The following is an 11116-nucleotide window of genomic DNA, read 5'->3' on the forward strand; positions in this document are numbered from 1 at the left end:
TTGAATGTGAAAAAGGTGAAACAGCTCATCAACCACTTTTTAATGCAGATTACGTGTTGAAATGACAATGTTTCTGGATACTGGGTCTAATAGATTATACCATTAAAATGAATTTCATGTTTTATCTTTTTTTTAAATTGTTTTAACTTTCAAAAATGTGACTTATTGGAAGATTATAAGTTACATATGTGGCTTGAATTATGGTTTCATCGGACAGCACAGACTTAGAAATCTGGACTCTCATGGTGGCTTGGTGGCTCACCTGATGTCTAGCTGGTGGCAACTGAGGCAAGCTCCCTGGACTCGGATTTCTTTCTGAAATCAGCCCAACTTCCTTCACTGTTAAAGAAGAGCTGAAATGCCATCCACACCCACTAGGAGGCTGGCCTCCTCCTCTGGCTGCTGCCCCGTGGCTGAGCGGGTTGTGCACTGCACGAGGACAGCACATCGAGGGAGAAGGCCCTGCTCACGTAGCACGTGAGTAGATCTGTGGATTTGTTCTTAGAGATCTTGGCACTTGGCAGAAGGTGTCTAATCCCAGCAAAGTGAGTAGTTTACAATGACTTTGCAACAGGAGGAACGAAGCATCTTGAGGGGCCACTTTTTCTCATGTGTGAGAAAACTAGCTGGGCTCCGGTCACCCCTCCCCGAACCTGCGGCCACTGGAGCGCCACCGCTTTGCTGGCTTGGCCTCCCTCTGTGTCACGCGCCTGGTGCCCGCACGCGAGCCTTAATTTACAAAACGGGATTGGCGTCTGGTGCCCAAGAGGGTCAACAACCAGCTGGGCCTGGGCCGCCCAGGGTGGGCCACTTACCCTTTCGCTTCTCCTCTCGTCGGGTCTACCTCCTGCACTGGTGGGGCTGGGTGCCGACCGGCCGCCGGCAGGGCCCGCTCCGGCCTCCCCGTGGAGGTGGACGGCGCTGACGTTAGGAGGAGTGACGGCCGAGGCTGCCGACGAGAGCGGGATGGCTGGCCGGGGGCTGTGCTGCGGGGACCCGATGGCGGGCAGGCTCTGGGCGCGCAGGGGCGACACTGCGGCGGTGGGCCGGCCCTGCACCTGGGCCGGGTGGGCAGCTGGGAGAGAGGGGCGGAGAGAGCAGGGGGAGGTGAGTCTGCAGCCGGCAGCGTGGGGGCCACGGCCCGCCCTCCCGCCCACACCTCTGCTGAGTCTCCAGCCCCAGCCGCAGCCGCAGGCGGGGCAAGGAGGCCTCTGGGCAGCCGGCCGCCCCCGCCCCACCAGGAGCCGGGAGGCGGCCTCTGAGGCTGCCGCAGACGAGGCCCTTCCCAGTTTCTCCGTCTTTGAACTGGTGCTCTATGCTGTAAGGAACCAGTACGCTCAGGAGGGTTTCAGAACCACCCTGTTCGGCCCTTCGCAGACCTGAAGCCCGTGCAGGAGCCCGGGAGAGGCCCAGGGAGGCCCTGGGCTGCCGGGCTCCGCTGCGCGTGAGAGGACCTCTGTGGACAGCGCCGCCCCGGTCAGCCTCCACCCGCAAGTGGAGCGGCCCAGCCCTCGGCCGCCACGCCCGCTGCTCCAGCTGGCAGAGTGGGGGCGGTTGTGTGAGGATCCACGGACCGATGGCTCACCGTCTGCCTCCCCACTCCAGCGTAAGCTCCACGGGTGGGACTTTCGTGACTAATTCACTAACGTGTTCCAAACAACTGGAACAGTGCCTGGCATGTAGTACATGCTTAATAAAATTTGTCCAGAATGAACGAGTCTTTGAGAAAGGAGAACCCTGGCTAAAACATCTCTACAGATTTCCCAGAACTGAACGGCTGGAGAAGAAAACAATACTCCATGAGAGAGAGGCATGGCTCACAGCACAGACTGGTGGCAGGGTCGGAATCCACGGCCCTTCGGTACAATTCACCCTCAACCTCACCCGCCCGGCAGGACCCAGACACACGCGGCCGACCCGTCGCCCTGCTGGGCCTGCTGGTCAGCGACGTCAAAGCAGGCGTGGGCTGCTTGAGGACGAGCGTGGACACGCCGTTACTCCCAGTCTCTGCCCCTCCTCTCCTCTCTATCCCATTGTTTCAGTAGCTCTGGAGCCCCCAGATCCCGCTACCCCGCACGGGTCCACTCTGCCTCCCAGGACCAAGGTCCAGTGGTGCTTTAAAGAGAGCAGGTGAATGAGTAAGTGACCTACCTTATCATCCACTCTGTCCTTGCCTTACTCTCAGGCTATCACTTCCCACTTCATGGATGGAACGAACGCTGGAGACTCCCCCAGCGTCAGGGCAACCTCTGTCCAGCCCCAGCCCCTCAGCCTCCAGGGTGCAGGGTCCCACGGGGTGACCCTTCACCCTCACTGACACCTCCCGCACCCCATCTCTCCTGTCCTCGACTCCGCCCCTCCTATAACTGACTAACCCCCTCCTGTCTACCGGCACCTCCTTTCCTGCTGCCTTGACCCCTAGGTGCTCGGAACAGTGTCCACATGGCCCTTCCTTCCTTTTCACTCGACTCTCTGACGGGCCTGTGTTTGGTGTCTGCTTGTCCTCTGAGGATTCACAGTTACGGCGAGTTCAGGTTTGCATTTGTGGCTGTGATTCCGACTCACACGAGGGCCCATCTTCCGTCTGGGGGACCCCGCCGTGATCATCCTCGAGGATTCTCTCTCCTGGCCTCTGCTCTCTGCTTCTGAAAGTCGTGTTAGAAGTCATCTGGAGCTCGGCGTCCACCCCGTGTGTACTTTCTTCTTGCTTCGCCTCTGCTCCATCTCTGGACTAGCTTCTCTGTGGGGCTTCCGGTGTGGCCAAGTCCATCTCAGCTGTGTCCAGTCCAGAGCGTGTGTCACCCACAGAGGTTTCGTATTTAAATATATGTTTCCTTTCCAAAGTTTCAAGTTGCTTCTGTCCTATCCAGTGGTTTCTGATTCACATCCATCTACCTGCTGTTTTAATTTTCTTCTTCATAATACTATTTTTTCTTCCTTTTGGTGGGATGGACATTATTCCTTCCTTTTCCTTTTGGAGGAGCGGAAATGTGCCGATTTCAAAGCCTTCTTCGGTTCTCCTGCCCGTTCTTCAGGCTGCTGGCCTCTGTGATGCAGGACTTTCCCACGAACTGAGTGCAGGCTTGCCCTGAGCGTGAGTGTCTCGCTGCCCTGTTTCCTCTCTTTTATCCCCTCCTGCAGTTTTGTTGCTGCTTCTGCCTGGCCTCTGGGACCTCCCCTCAGAACCAGGTGTAATCGGGTGGCTTGAGTCTGGTCCTGCAGGAAAGGTGCAGATCTAGGCCTCAGGCCAGAGCCAGACTCCAACTCCAGGTGGGGCTCCATTCCCCCCCTCATCCCAGGCAGGGGCTCAGTACTGACCACTCCCAGGAGGGGGCTCAGCCCTTAGACCAGTGCGCCTGGCCTGGATCCCTGACGCCCTCCAGGGGCTGCCTGTCCGTGTTCTCCTGCAGGAGGGGAAAGCCGGCCACCACCACCTGCTTCATCCCGGAACCCAGGAGGCCAGCGTATCAACTCTCTTGTGTTCCATTCGTTTACCTCCAGAGTATTAAGAACCAACCAACCTCTCTGTGTTCAGAGTAGAGGGGGGTGGGATTTCCACATGAATCACTCTCCCAGGCTTCCAGAAGTCCTCCACTCACTTCTGTCTCCTGAAATACGGTTTCTCACCCCATCGTTCCATCAAATGTATCTGGACAAGATCAATTATGACTCCCCTGTCACCAAACTTAATGGACACTTTTCTGTTTTCAGAAAAAGTATCTATTAATCTAGCCATTTGTCTTCACACCAATATCACACTGATTACTGTGGCTTTTTAATATGTCTTGAAATCAGTGTTAAGCTTTCCAACTTTTTCTTTTCAAGGTTGTTTTGACTATTCTAGGTCCTCTGCATGCCAGTATGAATCTGGGAACCAGATTGTCAATTTCTACCAAAAAGTTGGGTGAGATCTTGATTGGTATTCCATGGAAGCTATAGGTCAGTTTTTGGCGAATGAACACCTTAACAATACTGTTTTCTCACTTCTGAATAAAGTATACCTCTCTACTTATTGAAGACTTCTTTCTTTCTTTACTTTGCAATATTTTGGAGTGTTCATTGTGCTGGTCTTACTCATCTTTTGTCAGATTTATTCCTAAGTAATTTATATTTTTGATGCTATTAAAATTGGTATCATTTTTTAAATGTCAATTTCCAATTATTCATTGCTGGTGTAGAGAAACAAAACTGACTTTTGTATATTGATCTTGTATCCTGTAACCTTGCTGAAACTAATTCACTGTCTCTAAAAAAGTCTTTGTCTGTGTCTGAGTGTGTGTGACTGTGGATTCCTTAAGGTTCTCTATGTACAAGGTCACGTCATCTCAGACACAGATGGTCTTCCTCTTTCCTCTCCCATCTCCACACCTCTTCCTCTACCTTGACTAACTGCTCTGGCTAGAACTTAACAGCACAATGTTGAGTAGAACTGGTAAGAATGGACATCCCTAACTGGACCCTGATCCTGGGGAAAGCTTTCAGTTTTGGGGTTTTTCTTAATTAATTTTATTTATTTTTGGCTGTGTTTGGTCTTCGTTGCTGCACCCGGGCTTCCTCTAGTTGCGGCGAGCTGTGGCTTCTCTTGTTGCAGAGCACAGGCTCTAGGTGCGCGGGCTTCAGTAGTTGTGGCGCATGGGCTTAGTTGCTCTGCGGTGGCATGTGGGATCTTCCCAGACCCGGCCTCAAACCGGTGTCCCCTGCATTGGCAGGTGGATTCTTAATCTCTGTGCCACCAGGGAAGTCCCAGCTTTTAGTTTCTCACCATTAAGTCTGAGGTTAGCTGTGGGTTTTCACAGATACCCTTTATCAGGCTGAGAAGCTCACTTCTCTTTTCTCATTTTCTGAGAGTTTTAATGTGCAGACGTGGACAGCGCAGCAAAAAAACTTGAGTCATTTGGCGCACGTCTTTGTTCTGAATCCTACTCTATGTTGGATTTTGTCAAAATTTTTTTCCACATCTACTGAAATGATCATGTTATGTTCATTTTTGAGTTTGTTAATACACTGAATTGTATTGACTGTCAAACATTAATCAAAGCTTAAGTTCCTGGGATAAACTCTACTTGATCAGGATGTATTATCCTTTTTACTTATCGCTGTATTTGACTTGCTAAAATTTTGCTGAGCATTTTTACACCTCTGTTTTGAGTGATATTGGTCTGTAGTTTTACTTTTTAATGTCTTTGCCTGGTTTTGTTACGAGGGTAATGCTGGCTTCACAGAAAGAGTCAGGAAGCATTCTCTCTTCTTTTCAATTTTCTGGAAGAGTTTCCGTAGAATTGTTATAATTTCTTCCTTAACCAACAGGTATAACTCATCAATACAGCCACTTAGGCCTGCAGTTTTCTTTGTGAAAGGTTTTAAACTAATTCAATTTCTTTAATAAACAGAGGTCTATCCAGGTTTTTTAGTTCACCTTAAGTTATCAATTTGTGTCTTTTAAGAAATATATCCATTTTGTCTAATTTGTTAAGTTTATTGGCATAAAGTTTTTTAAAATAATAATCCCTTATCATTCTGTAGAATCTGCAGTGATGTCAATTTTATTATCTGTGGTATTGATAATTTGTGTACCTCTCTTTATTCTTTATCCAGCTGTCTAGAGGTTTAACAGTTCTGAATCAGTTTGGATCCTGACTCCATCCGTCACCTGTTAGTCAGGCAGCCTCAGGCAAGTCACTTCATACTTCTGAACCTCATTTTCTCTTTTGTAAAACAAAGAAAATAGAATCTACCCTGATGGGTTGTTTTTAGTATTTAAGATTGTAGTCTGCGTGCAACGTACACATCTCACTTAGGGGCAACAGCTCAGTATTCACTAATTCAGTGCTCATGGAAACCTTACAGAACACCATAAAACCATAGAGGCTGCGAGTAATGGGATCAACTGTGTGGCCTTCTAATTTTAACTGATTTATGGTTTTATATTCAAAGTATTAAAATCTGTTTTCTGTTCACAGCATATGGTTGGGTCTTGTCTTTTTTTTTTTTCGTAACAAGCTCTGAATTCTCCTTGAGGCTATTCAGATGATTTGTATTTAATGTGATTATTTACATGATTAGGTATAAACCTACATTTTACTACAGGTTTTCTATCTGACCCATGTACTTTGTTCCCGTTCCCCTCTTTTTACACCTTCTTTTGGATTAATGGAAGTTTCTGTGATTCTATTTTATCGCCTCTGTTAGCCTGTTTGCTGAAACTCTTTGCTTTGACGTTTAGTGGTTGCCTGCGTCTCTAGTTTATGGTCACCTACCTACACGTCCTCACGCAGCACACGAATAGACAAGACTCCCGACAATGTGCATGGTGCTTCTGGGCCTCCCCTCCCACCCTCTGTGCATCTGCTACCACATACTTTACTTTTATATACATTTTTAATCCCAAACTGCACTATTTCTATTTTTGTTTAAACAGTCAGTTTTATTTTAAAGATTTTTAAATAGTAAGGAAAAAATCTGATGCATTTATCCACGTAGTTACCGTTTCTACTGCTCCTCATTCCTTTGTATAGACCCATTGCCAACTGGTGTCACTTCCCTTCTTCCTAAAGAACGCTGTTCAACATTTTTCATAGTGTGGGTCCATTGGTGATGAAATCTTTTAGCTTTACTGTGTCTGAATGATTCTTTATTTTGCTTTGATTTATGAGAGATTTTGTTTGCTTTTTGGCTGCACTGGGTCTTCGTTACAGCACGCAGGCTTCTCTAGTTGTGGCACACAGGCTTAGCTGCCCCTCGGCGTGTGGGACCTTAGTTCCCCAACCAGGGATCGAACCCCTGTCCCCTGTATTGGAAGGCAGATTCTTAACCACTGGACCACCAGGGAAGTCCCGCTTTCATTTATGAAAGATACTTTTACTGCGTATAGGATCCTAACTTGACAGATTCATTTCTTTCATGATTTATTTAGTTTCCTACTGTCTTCTCACCTGCAGAATTCCTCACAAGAAATCCACCTTCATCCTTATTTTTTCCTACTTCACATGTATTTTTTTCTCTTGCTACCTTTAAGGTTTTCTTCATCACAGATTGTGAACGATTTGATGATAATTTGCCTTGGTGTAGTTTTCTCCACGTTCCTTGTGCTTGGGATTCGCCAGCTGTCACTGATCTGTGAGTTTATAGTTTTCATCAAATTCAGAACAACTTTGGTCATTATTTCTTCAAATAATTTTTCTGTCCCACCCTTTTCTCCTTTAGTTTGGGGACTCCAGTTAGAAATATATTTGGCCACTTGAAGTTGCCCCATTGCTCACTGATGCTCTTTTAATTTAAAACAATTCTCTTTTATCTCTGTTTCATTTTTCATGGTTTCTATCACTATACCGTCAAGTTCACTAATATTTTCTTAGCAACGTCTAACCTGCCGTTAATGCCATCCAGGGTATTCTTGATCTCACACGTGTAGTTATTTCTTAAAGTTTGGTTTTGGTCTTTAAAGTATCTTCCATGTTTCTGCTTACCTTTCTGAGCATACTGAATGCAATTATAACATCTGTGTTAATATCTTTGTCCGCTAATTCAAACATCTGTGTCAGTTCTGAGTCAGCTTTCATTGACTGGTTGGTTGATCTCGTTGCGGTGGGGCATGTTTTCCTGCTCCTCCCCACGCCCAGTGCTTCTTTACTGCCATCAGACACAGGTGGGACGAGAGCGGTGCTGCCACTACCAGGCGAGGCCCCTCTGCACGGACGGCCCGGTGCCCTGGGAGCCGGCTGGCGGGAACAGGCACCTTCCAGCGGCGTATCTACGGACACTGAGAGGGAGGACCCTTCCTGTCACCGTGCTCCTGGCTCCGTGCGTTCCTCACACACACCTGCCTATTAGTTCTCAGCGTCCTGGTCCAGGGATGCTCTGTACCCGCTGGGCTTTTCTCTCTGTGCAGATCCCTCCCCACTGGGGCTCGGTCACCCAGACCCTCGTCTCCGCACCACCCCTCCAGGGCACCTGCTGGGCTCACCTTCGCTACCCTCGCCATGCCAACGCCCAGCCTTCTCTCCAGGCAGTGAGCTGGGATCCTCCTGTTTGTTCTCGTCTATCATGGATCACTGTCCTTAGTTTTCTAGTATCTAGTGTCTCACAAACCACTGTTTTATATATTTGTCTGTTTTTTCAGTTGTTTCTGATGGGAAGGTAAATCCTGACCTCGTTACTTTATCTTAGCTGTAAGCAGAAATCTAGCTTTATCCTTTGGATACAAAAATCTGATCACATCCATTATTTAAAACCCTTCAGGAGCCCTGCTGCCCTCAGGATAAAAGCTGAGGTTCCCTGACACAGGGGAAGAGAGCCATCCAGCTCTGCTCCCTCCTGCACTGGGCCACTCGGGTCCTCAGGCCCCGGCCCTCGGCGGGCTCCAGCCCCTCCCGCGCTCCACCACTCACCCCTGCACACTCAGCTCCACCGCTTTAAGACCTAAAGTAAACTTTGCCTCTGCAGAGAACCGCCACCGACACGCAGCTTCTCCTGCCTACCTCCGTCTCAGTCACATCAAATTAGGTCAAGTCACCCCACGTAGAAACCACGGTCTCTCTCCTCTCCCCGCTCTGCCCGCTCATCCCTCTGCTGGACTCCCTTTCTGCTTTGTCAGCCCACATACTTCCTCTCAGTCCTTTAAGAAGCAAGGCAGCATCACCTCTGGAAGACGGTTCACAGGCCCCTCTGCAGCTGCTCCCACTCCCTCCCTGGTCTGAGTGAGGTACCCTCCCACTCCATGCACCTTAGTACCTGCCAGGCCTCCACCCCAGTGCTTTTCAAATTCCACTGTAAGCGTGTGTTTCCTCGTCCTCCTCTCAGAGTGGGGGCAGAAACGGGTTTCTGGCTCTTCTCTGTATGTCTGGACCCCGGCAGAGGCCCCGGGTGCCCAGCTCTCCTCCAGTGCTTTTTGCTGATGAGTGAATGGCCGTACAGGGCTCTTGCCCCCCGGTGCCATGGCCAGTGCAATCGGGCCTTTGTTCAACTGCCTGACTTTGGCTCGGGCTGAGAACACTGACGAGGGCCGCTCAGGTGCCTTGGCTGGGGTTTGCGGAAACGGGCAATCCACTGCCTGTGCTGTCAGCAGTGTGCTCTGCCCTCTAGATGCAGAGTGACGTGCAAAGTGCCGTGGGAACTCTGTGGCATTTAATTACTGAAATGATGGGGGGAGCCTCCCGTAGCCTGGCTGTGGCAGCACAAGCATGGGGACAAGCCCTGGGCTGGAACGCGCTGGGGAAGCCGTTAAACCATCCTGCACCTCGCTCTTCCCACACGTAAAATTAAACAGATGGAAGAGCACGCCTGTCACCCGTGGTGGTTACCATGGTGATCGAGGACAGACACGCAGTGTTGTTCTGCCCTGGCCGTGCCAATTTCTTTTATTCTGCTCTCATTCCGTTCCATAAATGAGACGGGCAGGTCACGTTCTGCTTTGAATTGGGGAGGGTGCTGTAACGGCGGGGCATGGAAAGGCCACTGCAGGGCACCTGGTGCAGAGCCAGGGCAGCCATGCTGGAGGCACGCCCCAACCTCTCAGGGTCACCAGGCACAGGGAAATGCGTGAGGCGGGCTGGGTGAGTGGATGAGTGGTTCACAGGCAGAAGGGACCTGGCTTGGGACGCGGGCTGCCCAGAACCTGCTCGGGTGCTCCCAGGGCCTAGGAGACCAGCATCTCGGTGCACGTCTCACCAGCCATGGAGCAGCAGTCAGGGAGTTCCCGGGCTCACTTGATCATTAGGCGCTCAGTGGCCGCATCACAGCCAGAGGCTAAAATAAACACCATCAGCTGCTCTAAGCCAGGGCCAGCGAGAAGGTAGCGGCTGGGGCAAGAGGTCTGGCACAGATAATACTCCTGCAGAGACTCCTTTAGGACACAAACAGCTGGCTCTTCCCCAGGGCCCCGGAGGCCAGCTGCAAGAACAGACCTTACTTTTCATTAATTTAAGCAAAACCCACATATGAAGGACTATAAGCATTTACAGGGTCCCTGGGATGGCAGAGTCAGTCTTGGAGGCTCTACACCAGGGAAGTGCCAAGCCCACCCATGAGGCTTCCTTGTTACAGATCCCACTGCTGCTGTTTGGGAATACCACCCAGCACGAGGCTGAACACCAGGCACCAGAAGTAGGCCCTGCACCTACGGATGACCGGGCACTGGGCACAGGCAGTCCACCCTGCACCCATGGACAACCAGGCACTGGGCACAGGAAGTCCACCCTGTACCCATGGATGACCAGGTACTGGGCACAGGAAGTCCACCCTGTACCCACTATGACCGGGCACTGGGCACAGGAAGTCCACCCTGGTCCCCTGAAAAGCTGGGTGTTTCACCACCACCTTCACCCCCAAAAGGGACCCAGGGGCCCCTCAAGTTTTGTCCTCTGAAAGGAAGCCACATTCAGGATGTCTGTCCAGAGTCCAGGCCGGTGCCAGCACCTCACCCGCCAGGCGTGGACGAGCAGCACCGCCCCCACCGTGGCGAGGGGGGATTCACACACGGACGGGAGCCCCACATCTGGAGGCCGGTCCAGGTCAGCCAGGGCCACAGTGGACCAGCGCCCACGACACCCCTCAGAGCCACAGGCCAACCTTCCCCCGTAAGCCAGACCCCTCTGGGCGCCTCTAGGTCAGGGGACGGCACCGGCAAACTGCACCAGCAGCCCTGCCCCTCCCAGCTCTTCCACACGGCCCCTGTGCCCCCTAAATAGCTCATTATTTTGTCCCAGTTCTGCAACCCCAGCCCTGGGGCCAGACCACTGTCACCTCTCACCTGGACAGCAGCACCTCGCCAGTCCCCAAGCCAATTCTTCCTCCCCACTGTGCCCGGGGACGTCTGGTAAAGCGTCACCTCTTGTTCAGAAGCCCTGGGGGTTCCCGCGGCCTGGACCAGAGTTCGGCCCTGACCACTGGTAATGAATCACATTCGCCTTGCTGACTCCGTGCCCTGCGCGCTCCAGGGCTGTCCTCTGACAGGACGGTACCGGCGGCTGCGCGGAGCACGCGCCACGCCCGCCGGGGGCACGTCCTCGCACACCAACCCAGTAGGAGGGGCCCCAGCGCAGGACCCCCGCTGCCCCCCGGCCCTTCAACCCGCCCTGCTCGCTGCCCTCACTGCACCGCTCCAGCTGGAGGACAAGGA

This window comes from Delphinapterus leucas, chromosome 13 (assembly GCF_059928025.1).
Source record: "Delphinapterus leucas isolate spDelLeu-1000000601 "Yukka" chromosome 13, BTC_Dleu_Yukka2, whole genome shotgun sequence".
NCBI classification, from domain to species: domain Eukaryota; kingdom Metazoa; phylum Chordata; class Mammalia; order Artiodactyla; family Monodontidae; genus Delphinapterus; species Delphinapterus leucas.